At 36.8% G+C, this 18,011-nt stretch overlaps 1 long non-coding RNA gene across 1 annotated transcript in view; it reads left to right on the top strand.

Moving 5' to 3' along the window:
• LOC134806082 (uncharacterized) overlaps positions 1-18,011 on the top strand; it is a 105,817-nt gene continuing 87,806 nt past the window's right edge. Inside the window, exons 1-2 of the long non-coding RNA XR_010146460.1 lie at positions 1-175; positions 721-986. This is a non-coding gene — a long non-coding RNA (uncharacterized LOC134806082). The remainder of the gene's footprint in view (positions 176-720; positions 987-18,011) is intronic.

Below are 18,011 nucleotides of genomic sequence, written 5' to 3'. Positions count from 1 at the left end.
CGAATAGATGAACAACGAAGACTTATTCTTCTTTACAGACATTAAGGCAGAGTTCATCAAGTCAGAAAGAGGCACCTGTCTCCTCATGATAGAGGGCTTCACGTTTTCCAGGGGCAACAAACTTTACAAATGGTGGAACTGCTCCAGCAAGAATACTAGAAACTGCAAAGCCAAGGTTTTGTTCGACCAAGATAATAAAATCTCTAAATTCTTTCCAGATCATAATCATAAACCTCCGAAGTATTTTAAAACGCCTGATGGAAAATATATTAAATGCTAGGTGAATTATGCTGCATTGGTACTTGATTGGTAAAATGTAAACTAGATTTAACAAACTAAAAGGATGACGTAATTTGAGATTAAAAGTTTATTACTTGGATAAATTGGATAAGGTCTATTTTAGATTTATCGTGACACTTATTTGGTATTCATAATAGCTATATGTGACGGAATGAGTACAAGTAAAATTACTTATATTGTTACAATTACTATATGTGCTTACTTTAAGTGTTTTGTTACAATACTTGTATCAATAAATTAAATACAAATCTTTAACAAAATCGGAACATTTTTTTAACAAAGTGAGTGGAAGTGGTTGCATAAAATACATTTTAACAAAATTTAATATTATTCAATCTTGTATTGTGTAAATTAAAATCTATCTTAATTAAGTATATGCTCTCTTAAGATATGTTTCTCAATAAACACCTTATTTTTTAGCGGGCGGCGAGGTATCTTACCTACTATTCACACCGGCCACAAGTAAGCACCAATTGATAATGCTCCAAGACCACACCTTCCGGCAGACTACCAAGGACAGTCGCTACTGGAGCTGCAGCCGGCGCACCATCACCAGATGCCAGGCCAGGATCAGGTTCAACGAGGCCAAGGAGATCTCTTTCCTTAACCTCAGCCATAACCATCCTCCTCCCAAATACAAGCCCTCTCAAGATGGGAAGTTGGTTAGATTGTAATATTGCAAGACCGTGTGGTCTTGCAATATTACTCCATCAAGGATAGTCGCTACTGGAATTAAGGCCGATGCACTATTATCGTCAGATGCCAGGCTAGGATCAATTTCGACGAAGCCAGGGTGATCTTCTTTCTCAAAGTTATACTCTACTAAAAAAAGCCATGAAATGTTGGTTAAGTTGTATAAACTAGGCTGATGTGCTAACTATGAAGTATTTGAACAAATTAAATTATTTTTCAGAAAATATTTTAATTTGTTTTTATCAAGTAGAAACACTACTATATAAATTATAAACTGAAATAAATGTCATATACTAAGAAAAAAAAAAAAAAAAAAAAAAAAAAAAAGTGACCAAGGCCTCCAGTGCCCCAGGCTGGAATCGAACCAGCGTCCTCTGCTATCGCGGCAGGTGCCTGAACCACTCGGCCACCGGGCCACAGCGACATTAGTCAAATTTTCCAAGTATATGCACTTCCTACTGAAGGCTTGTGGCGCCCCCTGGCCATCTCTAAGGTAGAACAGTATGGTTCGAACCTTCTATCTGGATCATTCTCATGATGATACCGAGCTAGCGAGAGAGATGGCGCTGCCAATCAATACTATGAAGTATTTGAACAAATTAAATTATTTTTCAGAAAATATTTTAATTTGTTTTTATCAAGTAGAAACACTACTATATAAATTATAAACTGAAATAAATGTCATATACTAAGAAAAAGTGACCAAGGCCTCCAGTGCCCCAGGCTGGAATCGAACCAGCGTCCTCTGCTATCGCGGCAGGTGCCTGAACCACTCGGCCACCGGGCCACAGCGACATTAGTCAAATTTTCCAAGTATATGCACTTCCTACTGAAGGCTTGTGGCGCCCCCTGGCCATCTCTAAGGTAGAACAGTATGGTTCGAACCTTCTATCTGGATCATTCTCATGATGATACCGAGCTAGCGAGAGAGATGGCGCTGCCAATCAATACTATGAAGTATTTGAACAAATTAAATTATATTTCAGAAAATATTTTAATTTGTTTTTATCAAGTAGAAACACTACTATATAAATTATAAACTGAAATAAATGTCATATACTAAGAAAAAGTGACCAAGGCCTCCAGTGCCCCAGGCTGGAATCGAACCAGCGTCCTCTGCTATCGCGGCAGGTGCCTGAACCACTCGGCAACCGGGCCACAGCGACATTAGTCAAATTTTCCAAGTATATGCACTTCCTACTGAAGGCTTGTGGCGCCCCCTGGCCATCTCTAAGGTAGAACAGTATGGTTCGAACCTTCTATCTGGATCATTCTCATGATGATACCGAGCTAGCGAGAGAGATGGCGCTGCCAATCAATACTATGAAGTATTTGAACAAATTAAATTATTTTTCAGAAAATATTTTAATTTGTTTTTATCAAGTAGAAACACTACTATATAAATTATAAACTGAAATAAATGTCATATACTAAGAAAAAGTGACCAAGGCCTCCAGTGCCCCAGGCTGGAATCGAACCAGCGTCCTCTGCTACTGGAGGCCTTGGTCACTTTTTCTTAGTATATGACATTTATTTCAGTTTATAATTTATATAGTAGTGTTTCTACTTGATAAAAACAAATTAAAATATTTTCTGAAAAATAATTTAATTTGTTCAAATACTTCATAGTATTGATTGGCAGCGCCATCTCTCTCGCTAGCTCGGTATCATCATGAGAATGATCCAGATAGAAGGTTCGAACCATACTGTTCTACCTTAGAGATGGCCAGGGGGCGCCACAAGCCTTCAGTAGGAAGTGCATATACTTGGAAAATTTGACTAATGTCGCTGTGGCCCGGTGGCCGAGTGGTTCAGGCACCTGCCGCGATAGCAGAGGACGCTGGTTCGATTCCAGCCTGGGGCACTGGAGGCCTTGGTCACTTTTTCTTAGTATATGACATTTATTTCAGTTTATAATTTATATAGTAGTGTTTCTACTTGATAAAAACAAATTAAAATATTTTCTGAAAAATAATTTAATTTGTTCAAATACTTCATAGTATTGATTGGCAGCGCCATCTCTCTCGCTAGCTCGGTATCATCATGAGAATGATCCAGATAGAAGGTTCGAACCATACTGTTCTACCTTAGAGATGGCCAGGGGGCGCCACAAGCCTTCAGTAGGAAGTGCATATACTTGGAAAATTTGACTAATGTCGCTGTGGCCCGGTGGCCGAGTGGTTCAGGCACCTGCCGCGATAGCAGAGGACGCTGGTTCGATTCCAGCCTGGGGCACTGGAGGCCTTGGTCACTTTTTCTTAGTATATGACATTTATTTCAGTTTATGATGTGCTAACATTTTTTTTTTGAATATTTTTCTCTGCATTATTATATTATTTAGTTTAAATTAAGCGTATGTAATTATGTGTCTAATTTTACCTTAAGATGTTTTTTATAACTTGGAAGTTGGAGTTTATTCGAGCAGTACAATGTGTATATTTCTAAATCAATTTGTGTTTTTTTGGCAATACAACTTTTAAAATATTATATGGCGTGTTTAAGACGAAACATCCTTTTTTTATCATAGTAGCTACGTACTTAAAAATTAGACCGAGAAAAGCAACGATTCTGATAGCATATGCAACGCAAGTGTTATTTATACGTCATAATTTTAAACGTCAAACTTCTATGAAATTATGACATATAAATAACACTTGCACTGCGCTATCAAAATCGTTGCAGACTTTTCTCGGTCTGACTCTAGGTCTAGACCTACTCGTTGCAAACAAAATAATTAAGCCATCATTTTGCAAAATGTAAGTATCAAATATTGCTTTTAACATATGTTGCTCGTTGCATTAATTATTAAATATTTGTGATCTGGCAATCTCTCGTGTGGGTATCTCGTTTAATTCTTGAAGTGGCAACCAATGGATACTGTTTTTATTTTAGATTTTCTCTACGAATTCATCGAGCTATCCACAGCAAAGAAGCCCCTGCTAATGGTCCAGGGAGAAACCTTCAGAATGACCACGAATGATAAACGATACTGGAGTTGCAGCAAAAGGAACATGACCAAGTGTCAAGCGAGGGTCAGGTTTAATGTAGCTGGGGCCGTCGTATTCTATAACCTAGACCACAATCATCCGCCCTCAAAATTTTATAAAACAGCAGTCGGAACGTACATCAAGTGTTAGATAATGGGCACAATGCATTCATAGTGGGAATTGTCTCAGGATATAGATTGCACTTATTAATGTAAAAACCAGTGATCTCTTTTTTGTATTATCTGCCTTTGTTGGTTTTTTTTTCCAATAAAGAAAATAAAATATAATTAGAAATTCCCCACGGAGTGTGTGTCCGACTGATATGGGTAAAATTTTGAAGAATGTGGTTTTTAAACATTTGTTTGGCTTTTTTCTGTTATGGAAATTAGAGGTGTAATGCAATCATTACACAATTGTACGGAGGGTTTTTTAACCAACTGGCCGCCAAAAACGTTGTTAGGTACATTAGTAATTAAACAAAAAATATATATGTCAAATATTCATGATTATCGGGTACTTAATGGAGTTGTAGGTATTGGAATATTACGGGGCATTATTTTGAAATCTGTCCAACCACTATTTATTTGTTGTATTTGATTAATTGTGTAACGGTGTTCCCCGTGATTCTTTTTCCATTATCAAAACTACACAACGGGACTTAATCGCGTATTTAAGTTTTAAGATTTACCTCCAACGTTTCGAGGACGGCGTTGTCCCCGTGGTCTCGGAGAAGACTGGCTCAAGTTGACATCAACATCTTCTAGCCGCGCGAGTTTTTCGAACTACCCGCACTTGGTCTTGTTTATCAGCTTGAACGTTTTGCGCACTAGGGATGTCACTCTGGACTCGGGACGAGGGTTTTAAGATCTCATCCACATGGAATCCAGTCATTAGTAAATGTAAGCGGAAACGAATATCGACAGTCGATAAATGGAATATCGTTAGTGTTGTGTGTCGACAGAGTGACGTCCCTAGTGCGCAAAACGTTCAAACTGATAAACAAGACCAAGTGCGGGTAGTTCGAAAAACTCGCGCGGCTAGAAGATGTTGATGTCAACTTGAGCCAGTCTTCTCCGAGACCACGGGGACAACGCCGTCCTCGAAACGTCGGAGGTAAATCTTAAAACTTAAATACGCGATTAAGTCCCGTTGTGTAGTTTTGATAATGTTTAATAATCGTGAAAGTTTAAATCAGTGTTCTTTTTTCCATGTACAATAAAACTTATGCATACACACCACTATTTTTCCATTGTTTTTAAATGTTGTTCATAAGAAGCACGAGTAATTTTAAATTCTTAAAAAATGCGTTAATCATTTTTGATTTTGTCTGCATTGACCACTTGACTTTATACTTATCTTTTCTAGAATTTTCATACGAGTTTATCCAGCTAACAAATGCTAAAAAACCAATGTTACTGCTGCAAAGTCACACATACCGGATGACCAACAACGAAGAGCGCCATTGGAGCTGCACTAGAAGAACGCATACTAAATGCCGTGCTAAGGTCCGGTTCAACGATGCTCGAGAAATTGTGTTCTATAACCTGGAACACAACCACCCTCCTCCTAAATTGTTTAAAGGATGTGACGGCCAATATATTAAACTGACCAAATGACCACAAAAAAATTGTGAACCCATACTATTATGCCTCTCCTCTAATGAAAATAATGATTTCATGGCTAATTGGTATCTTGATACCACTTGTTACCATTCATCATCATCATCATCATATCAGCCAGAGGACGTCCACTGCTGGACATAGGCCTCCCCCAAAGAGTGCCACAATGACCGGTCTTGCGCCACCCGCACCCGCCCGCCCGCTTGTTACCATTGGTCTATCCAAAATAAGTATTTTGTAATTAAATCTAGTGACCTATAATTTGAACTGTTTAAAATGCTTGTCATTTGTAAAACGGGTGCTGTTTAGTAAAGGAGGTACTTTCTCATGTTAAGATTAGACCGTCTCAAAATGAATAACGATATTGTTTAAACGTATTCATGAACACGCACTATGTACAGGGTGATCAATCCAAATGGGTCAGTATGGAGAAGTCAGAAACTATGAGAGATAGCGGAATCTGTTCTTAGGAACCATGGCTTCGATTTTAGATTTAATAATAATGGCATTCAATTTTTTTTTAATCTATCATTCATAACCGGGATTCGAACCTGGTCAATATTCTTGTTGTTTGTTTGTATGGCAACTTTTAAACGATGCGTGATAGGTGGGGGGGGGGGGGGTAAACCACCAAATATCATAGAAGGCCCCGAGACAAAACAAAGTAAATTAAAAAAAAATCAAAATGGCTGATTTTTTTTTAATTTTTTCAAGTTGGTCCGAGCGCACTGAGATTTGGCATGCGGTGAGCCTGGGGGCCCAAGATTACCATGTCAAAAAAATTTTTTTGGAAAAATCCAAAATGGCGGCGGACGCGGGCAAAGTCAAATTTCCAAGTAGGTGAAGCGAGCCCGAAGGGCGAGCTTCAGGACGGGAGGCCGAAGGCCGACCCCGGCGGAAGGCCGAAGGCCCGGAGCCTCCACCCCAACTCCCAAAACGCGAGGCCGAAGGCCGAGCTGCGTGAATGCGGTGCTTCCAAGCGTTCTACCAAGTCAGCTGTCTTGATGAGCGAAGCCGGCGGGCCGAAGGCCGAACTCCGCGTAGGGCCGAAACGTCACACGAGAGGGGGAAGTTGGAGCTTAAACACGACCCAACACTTTTCCTATTGGGAGTCGCGTTTTGGGAGTCGGGGTGGAGGCTCCAGGCCTTCGGCCCTCCGCCAGGGTCGGCCTTCGGGCTCGCTTAACCTACTTGGAAATTTGACTTTACCCGTTTGCGCCGCCATTTTGGATTTTTCCAAAAAAAAAAAATTGTCATGGTAATCTTGGGCCCCCAGGCTCGCCGCATGCCATATCTCAGCGCGCTCGGGCCAATTTGAGAAAATAAAAAAAAAGTCAGCCATTTTGATTTTTTTTATGTAGTTTGTTTTGTCTCGGGGCCCCCTATGATATTTGGTCGAGCACCCCCCACCTATCACGCATCATTTAAAAGTTGCCATACAAACAAACAACAAGAATATTGACCAGGTTCGAATCCCGGTTATGTATGATAGATTTAAAAAAAAATTGAATGCCATTATTATTAAATCTAAAATCGACGCCATGGTTCCTAAGAACAGATTTCGCTATCTCTTATAGTTTCTGACTTCTCCATACTGACCTACTTTTAGTGAATATTAATTCCTACTGTAAAAGTACATGGGTAATACTAGAAGTTTTTATAATGAGCCACTGAGAGATCAAGCAGTGATAGAAAAATTTTATTGTTGGAAAATATAACTTTTTATCAAAAGTTGTGAGGTTTCCTTTTTGGTGCGGTGTGTGAAGTAGGTTTTGTATAATCGCTTAGTCGCTTTTGTATTAATCTTACGGAAGAGAATCGCAGTTGTATGCTCATTTGCTCAATGATAAAAAGTTCCAAAAAATCGCATATCAGCAGATTCAATTCAAACAACCTTAGGTATCCAAATGAGTCAAGAAAAAAAATCCTACCTACAGTTAGAACAGGTTTTGAGATTAATACTTTCAGTATGACCTATGTATATTGGGTAAACTGCGCTCCGGGTCCCAAGAGACCACCATCCTGCACGTTGGGATCCACCAGATAGTCCTTATTGGTTGTAAAATGATTTATGGTTAATAAACGTTTTTTTTTATAATATCCATTTTTGCGTTTCATCCTTTATATAGTTTATTAGATATTAATATTACCTTAGTGTATATTATACCTACAAATATGTATATATCAATTAATCATTAATATATATCTTCGTCTGGTATCCACAACACAAGCTTTATTAAGTAAAGCTATGGTCGCGGTGTCTAGCCACTATTATTTTTACAAAAAAAAAACATTTTCAGGTTTGAACTACGAGTTCATTCAGTTAGGAAGTCAAAAGAAGCCGCTGTTGCTCCTCCAGGACTACACTTTTGCAATGAATGGCAACTGCGAGAGATATTGGCGGTGTAGCCAGAAGCTCTCTTGCAATTGCCAAGCTCGAGTTCGGTTCAACGACAAGAAAGCTGTGGTGTTTTATGAGCTTCAACACAACCATGTTCCTCCTAAATTGTTTAAGACGGCAGCAGGGAAATATATCAAAATGTAGTTAATTGTGTTAATTATAACGTATTTTGCAATTAATCATTTATATAAACAATTTAGTGTGAACATATTCTATTGTATCCGGTAAGAATGCTTTTGCTGAAGAAATCCTGGTGCTTATTAAATCACCTCTTCTTTAAAAATGTTTGTTGTATTTACTTGTACGTATAAAAACCAGGTCATCTACGTTTCAAGCAGTAAGATTTAGAATGCTATAAATGCTTGAGATACAGCACTTTCTATAGTTCGTTCTTTATATAGTTCGTTTTTTTTAGCATTAGAAATAAAATGGTTCTCAATCTTGATGTGTCTTTTAATTGAAAAACACATTTTAAAAATAAGTTACGGCAAATATGTAACCATTATGTATTTAATACGATCATGTATATTCTTGTGCTTTCATAAGTAATAGTTACTGATGTTTAAAAAGGGTTTTCCAATTAAAAGACATGTCAAGATCTCAAGTTCTTTCTAATGCTAAAAAAACGAACTATAGCTATGACGCCTATGACTAGATTATATATATAGCATAGTTCATAGCATAGCATAGTATAGCATAGTAGCATAGTCAAGTCTATATATACCTAGAATGCAATGAATCAGGTAGATCTGGAAATTTGTAATATCTTATAAACTTATCTTTACTCTTTATCTTTTAATAACTGACCTGAACTTTAGAAATATTCAAGTTGTTTTGAATTATACGATTCGCGATTTGTGTGTATGAATAAATTCATAACTTATGTTTGTTCTTTCATTTTATTTGTTATTTTAATATATTTTTATGATTTAAGTTTTAAATTTCTTTATGATGAGTTTTTTTTTCATGAGTGTTTTTTTCGTCTCTCTTTCCCAGACTTGACCCAATCGTCACCACCAGAATTGTCATACGAAATTATTAGGCTGGCAAGTCGCAAGAAACCCAGGGTGATGCTGCAAAAGCATACATTTCGTTTGACGGACAAAGACAAACGGTACTGGTGCTGCAGCAGAAGAATGTTTACTGGGTGTCCAGCAAAGATACAGTTCAACGAACATCAAGCTATCGTGTTCCACGACCTTCGACACAACCATCCTCCACCAAAACTAGAGAAATTAAATTAATTTTTATACGGCTGTGACTTGTTTTTCAGTGTTTAGTTTTTAGGGTTCCGTACCTCAAAAGGAAAAAAACGGAACCCTTATAGGATCACTCGTGCGTCTGTCTGTCTGTCCGTCTGTCACAGCCCATTTTCTCCAAAAGTACTGAACCAATTAAGTTGAAATTTGGTACACATATGTAAATCCGTGACCCAAAGACAACAATTTTTGTAATTTTAAAATAAATAGTTTAGAAGTTATTTAATAATCGCACGGAGTTTTTTTATTTCGCTTTAGAATTGGTATCAAATATTTGTTAAAATCTATTTCCATTTAAAGAATGAGCCTCGGTCTAGAGTAATCTAAAGGTTAACTATAATCTGACTTCGTCGGAAAAGTATCTGAGAATACTCCAATAGATAGGTAAGTAAGTTAAGTATTTAAATCTTAAGTCAATAATTATTTTAGACATATGCTACGAGTTTATCCAACTAGCAAGCGCTAAGAAACCTATGCTCATGCTGCAAAACTACACGTTCAGGCTGACGGGCAACGACGAGCGCTATTGGAGCTGCAGCAGAAGGACCCACATCAGGTGCCCTGCAAGAATCCGCTTCAACAATACTCAAGCCATCGTGTTTTATAATCTTGATCACAACCACCCTCCTCCGAAATTGTTTAAATCATCTGAGGGAAAATATATCAAACTATAAGACGCAGGAGATAAATTGTGCTTCAACTGACTTTATGTTTCTATTTTTAAATTAAAATAAAAAGATCTGACTGTTTCTGTTTAAACTTGAAAAACACTTAAATACAACTTTTAGGAATGAATTAAAATTATTTTATCAAATATTGAGATTTGTCTTTTTATATATAACCACTTTATTCTTTTAAGTCTTCAGTTCCCTCCATGACATAAATGATGTGACTTTTATTTACAGGTTTATCCTACGAGTTTATCCATGTGAGTAATCAGAAAAACCCTTTGCTGCTGATCCAGAACTACACCTTTGGCCAAACTACCGGAGGTCACAAGTATTGGAGCTGCAGCCAGAGACTGTCTTCGAAGTGCATGGCAAGAGTTCGTTTCGACGACCAAGGAGTCCCCGTGTTCTATGTGCTCGAACATACCCATGATCCTCCAAAGTTTTATAAATCATCAGAAGGATTATATGTCAAGCTTAAATAATGGAAGCTACACATTCCTTTAACTGTATAAATTTCATTTAAAACCCATTTTTTACGCATAAATCGTTTGGTTTTATCCGGATTGCGGTTTAGACTAATTTCATCCCACGAACCCGAATCAGTCACTAGATTTTATGTGTTTTTCTCTTTATCTTGGACTTTCTTTGTAGATGTGGTCTACGATTATATTCAAATTGGGAATAAGAAAAACCAGCTGCTACTGATTAAAAATTACACCTTTTGCCGGTCAACCCGCGGTTTCAGATATTGGAATTGCAGCCAGAAATACTCTTCTAGATGTTTAGCAAGGATTCGTTTTAATGACAAAGGAATTCCAGTGTTCCATGTACTCGAACATAACCATGCTCCTCCAAAAATGTTTAAATCATCGGAAGGAAAATATATAAAATTTTAAGAGGCAGAAGGCACACTTTCATCGAAATACTTTAAGCTTGTAATCTATTTTTAATACATAAACCGTTTGACATTATCCGCATTTCTGTTTAGACTAAATTAATCCCATGAACCCGACATTATATAAGTATGTTCTTCTCTTTATAATATCAATTTTTTTTAGATTTGTCCTACGAGTTTATACAGATGAGCAATCAGAAAAACCCATTGCTGTTGATCCAGAACTACACCTTTGGCCAAACTACGGGAGGTCACAAATATTGGAGCTGCAGCCAGAGACTGTCTTCGAAGTGCATGGCAAGAGTTCGGTTCGACGACCAAGGAGTCCCCGTGTTCTATGTGCTCGAACATACCCATGATCCTCCAAAGTTTTATAAATCTGCAGAAGGATTATATGTCAAGATTAATAATAGAAGGTAAACTTTCAGTAAACTGTTTAAATTTAATTTAAAACCATTTTTTTTATACACACCTCGTTTGGTTTCATCCAGATTTCTGTTTAGACTAAATCCATCCCATAAAAATTCATCCCATGAACCACATCAAAGACCACATTTTACGTGTTTTTCTCTTTATCTAGTGACTTTCTTTGTAGATGTGGTCTGGAATAAGAAAATTCAGCTGCTACTGATTCAAAACTACACCTTTTGCCGGACAACCCACGGTCACAAATATTGGAACTGCAGCCAGAAGTACTCTTCCAAGTGTTTAGCGAGGGTCCATTTTAATAACCAAGGAGTTTTAGTGTTCCATGTGCTTGAACACAACAATGCTCCTCCAAAACTGTTTAAATGCAGATCGAAAATACATAAAGTTTTAAGAAGCAAATGGTACAGTCGACGTCAAAAATATGTTTACACTTTTGCACCTTCCGCCTTTGTAATAATAAGGCGAAAAATGTAAACATATCTTTGACATCGAATGTACACCTTCCTCGAAATACTTTAAGCTTGTAATCTTTTTTTAATACATAAACCGTTTGACATTATCCGTATTTCTGTTTAGACTAAATTCATCGCATGAACTCGAATCAAACAACACATTATATATATCGAGTGGAACAGAATGAGGGACTTTTATGCAAACGGGGAATTGTTTAGGTTACGTACTTTATTTTTCACTTATTATTTAATCACGTTAATATTTCTTACCGTTTTTAAGATACAGTTTGTTAAACATTAGTCCAAAAATCTGTATGTTTCAACCGTAGCAAGTAGATCCGATGAATGACATGATATACATGTGTCAATTTAAAATGTAATGTAACTTTGTAGGGTTGTCACTGATATATTTAAACATATTTAAATTTAATGATTTTGTTTTACTTTTTAATCCAGCTTAACGATTATAAAAACCTGATTCAGCTCAGTCTCTAGAAATTTTCCACCCTGTCTTATGCTTTTTGTTTATATTATGTTTTCAGTTGGTATTACGACTTTCTTGCAGATTTGTCCTACGAGTTAATTCAGATGGCAAATCAGCAAAATCAACTTCTGCTAATTCAAAACTACACCTTTGGCCGATCATCCCGCGGTCACAAATATTGGAATTGCAGCCAGAGAAACTCTTCCAATTGCTTAGCAAGGGTTCGGTTTGATGACAAAGGAGTTCCAGTGTTCCATGTTCTTGAACATAACCATGCTCCTCCGAAAATGTTTAAATCGTCAGGAGGACAATATATAAAGCTTTAAGAAGCAGATGGTACACATTCCTTGAAATGTCTTAAGCTTGTAAGCTACACTTATATAAATATATATTGAGAATTGTTTTTTATTTTCTTCTGATGATTGTGACGTTAATTTGCAAATGCCATGCAGAGTTATCTTGGTCCGAGTCTCTAGTTTCATTTACTTATTTTGTATGTGTTTTTGTTTTAACTTATGTAAATTAATGAAAAGTGATGACCTATCCGTAGATTTTAGAAGCTAAGCTTAAGTAAGTAAGCTCTTTAATTGCATTAAATGTGGTTAACAAAAGGACTTTTTTTTATTATTTTAAAAGGATCGCACATTTAACTATATTTAAAACTACTATACACCGGTTCCCTAATCAACAATGAATAACAAACCAATGGAACTTTCATCAACAGACATGAACCTGACTTATGAATTCATCGAGTTGGCAAGTTATAAGAAGCCTGTTCTGCTGCTCCGAGACTATACTTTTACTCAAACCACCCGTGACTCCAGATATTGGAGTTGTACCAGAAGGAGGTCTGCCAAGTGTTCTGCTAGAATACGGTTTAATGAAGGTGGTGCAATAGTGTTCCATGATCTGAACCACACCCATCCACCTACAAAATTTTATAAGACGGCTGATGGAAAATATATTAAGTTGTAACAAACAGTTTTTGAGAGAGTCACACATGTAATTGATTTTCAATTCTTCGTATCAATATATATATTACTACAGTTTTGATGGTTTTAGTGCAGTGCAAATGTTGATTTCTTTTGATCTTAATCGACACTTGACGACGATCTCGTTCAACTTTTGTCGAACGGCTAAGTGTACGCGATTTTTCTAATTGCTTCTTTTTGATGCTAGTTGTAAAATTATTTCAAGTGTTGTCCATCCATCTAAAGCTTTATATTTTGTTTATATTATGTTTTCAGTTGGTATTATGACTTTCTTGCAGATTTGTCCTACGAGTTAATTCAGATGGCAAATCAGAAAAATCAACTTCTGCTAATTCAAAACTACACCTTTGGCCGATCATCCTGCGGTCACAAATATTGGAATTGCAGCCAGAGAAACTCTTCCAATTGTTTAGCAAGGGTTCGGTTTGATGACAAAGGAGTTCCAGTGTTCCATGTTCTTGAACATAACCATGCTCCTCCGAAAATGTTTAAATCGTCAGAAGGACAATATATAAAGCTTTAAGAAGCAGAATGTACACATTCCTCGAACTGTCTTAAGCTTGTAAGCTACACTTATATAAATATCAACATCGACACTGCCCATATTTTTGTTTAGACTAAATTAATCCCGTAATCCCGAAACTTTAGACTTTGCATTACGTAAAGATTATCGCGCTTAGTAGAAATTAAGCAACACCGGGTTCCTATATTGAGAATTATTTTTCTTTTCTTCTGATGATTGTGACGTCAATTTACAAATGCCCAGCAGAGTTATTTTGGCCCGACTCTAGTATTATTTACTTATTTTGTATGTGTTTTTGTTTTAACTTATGTAAATTAATGAAAAGTGATGACCTATCCGTAGATTTTAGAAGCTAAGCTTAAGTAAACTACGTAAGCTCCTAAATTGCATTAAATGTGGTTAACAAAAGAACTTTATTATTGTAATTTTAAAAGGATCACACATTTAACTGTGTTTTAAAACTACTGTACACCGGTTCCCTAATCAACAATTAATAACAAACCAATCGCACTTCCATTAACAGACATGAACATGACTTATGAATTCATCGAGTTGTCAAGTTGTAAGAAGCTTGTTCTGCTGCTCCGAGACTACACTGTTACTCAAACCACCCGTGACTCCATATGTTGGAGTTGTACCAGAAGGAAGTCTGCCAAGTGTTCTGCTAGGATACGGTTTAATGAAGGTGCACTGCAATAGTGTTCCATAACCTGAACCACACCCACAAAAATGTATAAGACGGCTGATGGAAAATATATTAAGTAGTGATGTACCGACTATTGATTTGGCCGACTAATCGGCGCTCGAATGGCCGACTAGTCGGCTAGTCGGCCAGATCATTAGTTTCGTATATGTTCAGGTGAAAAACAATACATTTGCTCCTTTGGTTGCGCTATTCATCATAATTTAGCTAAAAGGTGTTCTCTACAGGTTCAAAGACCTATCACAAGAATCCTCGTTCAATTTCTGTCTTTAGTTCTTTTTTTTGCGATCCTGAGCAGACCGTCAGTACAGCTTGTAGGGGTTATTTCCAAGGCTCTATTTTCCGTACGTAGTCGCCAGTTAAGAACCTATCCCCTGTGGTCAGCGTCTTTACAAGCAACGTGCCTTAAGTCTCTAAATTTTGCAATAACTTTAATAGTTCCTCATAGCTCCACCATTAAAAAAAAACCTGAATAATAATAAAAAAATTAACTATAGAACTTGCACATGAAATTACACGAGAATCAGTTGAGATCGACCTGTAGAGGAAAACTCCAGCCCACCAACATATTATGATAACGATCAAACGGTCAATTATATGAACAAAAGTTTTCGTATGCACCCTGAATAGGTATTTCAGTAAAATAAACATAAAACAGCAGTAAATATTGACTGTAGATTTCTTTTTTTTTACCTACAATAATTTATAAGACGGCTGATGGAAAATATATTAATTAAGTTGTAACAAACTGTTTTTGAGAGAGTCACAAATGTAATTGATTTTCAATTCTTCGTATCAATATATATCTTACTACGGTTCTGGTGGTTTTAGTGCAGTTCAAATGTCGATTTCTGTTAATCTTAATCGATACTTGACGATTATCTCGTTCCACTTTTATCGAACGGCGAAATGTAAGCGATATTTCTATCTGTTTCTTTTTGACTATATGCTAGTCGTAAAATTATTTCAAGTGTTGTCCATCCATCTAACGCTTTATATCCTTTTAGATTTGTCCTTCGAATTCATAGAGCTGGCTTCAGGCAGCAGTAAGAAGCCCCTCCTCATGCTGCAGCACCACACGTTCGCGAGGACAACCAGCGACCACCGCTACTGGAATTGTAGTAAGAAGTCAGCTTACAAGTGTCCCGCCAGACTGCGCTTCAACGACGCTGGCGTCATCGTGTTCCATGACCTGACACACAACCATACCCCGCCTTCGTACTTTAAGACTCCTTCTGGAAAATATGTGCGGCTGTAATTTTGTATCGCTGGGCAAAGAGGAGTGTTATGTGCGTTCTGGGGTATTTCTGTTACAAGGTACAATTTTAACAGGTCCGATTTCTATCTCCGTAAGACACTGCGCAATGGGGTTAAGGTTTGCGCGAGTTATTATATTATGAATCTCGAATGTGCACAATGACATAACTATGTCATATTTTCATCGTAATATTTCAGTAGATAACGACTACCTACGAATTTGTTTTTGTAGATGAAAACAATTTGTGTAAGTTAAATATACCTATAATATATGTTGTGTTAGTGTAAAGTATTAGCCGTCGTGTCACATGAATTTCCTAGCTAATATTTTAATATTAAAATTATTATACACCGCAAGCAGGTACCTATAATATTATTTATTTCGTAATTAGTTCATTAGTAATATTTTTCGCTGTATTTGTCTTAACTTAACTTTTAGATGTTGAGCAATAGAATATTAATAGTAAGCTCCCTTTATTTTTATTTCCTTTCTCGTGTGTTACGTTACGACATAAATAAGATATAATAAAGGTTGATAAGATTTCAAAATTACTTAAAATATTTCAATAGTTTCAAATTTACGCATATGTTTCTTAGATAAAATTAGATAAGTCCTAAAGAAAATATTGTGCCCTATCAAGAGTGCCCTAAACCAAAGAATATGTGTGAAGGGAAAGGATAAAATGCAAATAAAAATCCATGATCTCCCCCGTTGGTAAAGTGGTTAAAATGTGTGTAACTTTCAGACTTAACGTACGAGTTTGTCAAGATGCATTATGGAAAACCCCGTTTATTACTGCAAAAATATTCCTTCTCCCAGACCACGAGTGGCCGTCGCTACTGGAACTGCAGTAAGAAGAACAGCAAGTTTAAATGCAGTGCGAAGATTAGGTTAAATGATTCGGGGGAAGTCGATTTCTATGATCTTGACCATAATCATCCTCCTCCTGTAGCCGTTAAAACGAAAATGGGGCGTACTTACATTGTATAAAAACGATCTCCGTTCTACGATAAACAGTTAAAACCCTATTCATAAATACAGTTTTTCAGTGCAAGAATAAAGCAGGCTTTATTTTTTTGGTTCCTGAATCTATCTGACTCTTGGTTTTGACTATTTGCCCATGTATATTCGTAGGATAGGATGTTATAAGGTTAACCTAGTGTAATAAATGTACATAGTTATTATATAATATTAGGTCAATAAAACTTGGCATAGTTAAACTTAAAATTGTCGTAGCGATAAGACCACCTGTTGTTTAACCCCTTTTTTCTATAGGTATTTTTTGTATTGTTTTCTGTAGTGAGGTGTGCAATAAAGAGGATTTGTATTGTATTGTATAATTTACTATACATTTTATTTCCGGCCAGGGTTCTGCTTGCTCGCGTAATTAACTTATTGTATTGTATAGGAACTTTATCAGTATATCCAGTCTTTCGGTTTACTGTCTGATATTGAGCAAAATATGCGAGCTGCCGAAGATAGTCGAAGGAAACCAACTAACGTTCGTTTACCTACGGCAATTCATTGATTTCGAGGTTAGGTTTCGGTGACTTGGAAGATTTACCTTTCTTAACAAATGTAATTGGTCCACAGCCTACGAGATCCTTACCATCGGAGGTGGACGCCAGGTGCTCCTATTCCAGAACCACACGTTCTCCAATAGCTGGAACTCTAGGGCCTGGTACTGCTCCAAGAGGAAGTCCATGCAGTGTCCGGCTAAAGTCATATTCGACAAGTTTAATAATTTGTCTAAGTTTAATGTTGAGCATACGCACTGAGCGGTTTCTTTGCTATTGCACCGCTATGAATAACGCCAATTTTCGCCTTCTATTGCTACGGGCTCATTTAGGCGAAGTGAGAACTCGCATGCGAGTTTCATTACATTGCGGGTTTTGATCGGTCGGTTGAATTGGACGTAACCAACAGTCCGCAATGTAACTAAAATCGCATGCGAGTTCGCGCACCGTCTCGTCTCGCGAGTTGGCATTCAGTTTATGATTTCCAGTCACATAAGGGATTAGATATATTACGCAAAGTTACGAAAGAGTGACGGTAAATAAGTGCCTAAATAACTGTCGTAGATATTTTATTTTTATTTCTACATAGTTACAGAACCTAATTTTTAATTAGTTCTCTGCAAAACTAAATTCACAGTTTGCTGGCAGATCACAAAATGATGTTTAGGTACAACTGTTCCTTGTTTTTAATGCTTCAATTAAAAAATAAATCTTCTAAGTATAGTACCTATTGACCCTTTTGTAATCTTCAAATTATGAGCATTGTGTAATTTATTAAATGTACTGCGGTGCTAAAATTCATTATTAGGTATCTAATGTTTTGGATTA

Source organism: Cydia splendana, chromosome 2 (assembly GCF_910591565.1).
Source record: "Cydia splendana chromosome 2, ilCydSple1.2, whole genome shotgun sequence".
Classification (NCBI taxonomy): Eukaryota; Metazoa; Arthropoda; class Insecta; order Lepidoptera; family Tortricidae; genus Cydia; species Cydia splendana.
This window is presented reverse-complemented; position numbering and strand designations above follow the sequence as displayed.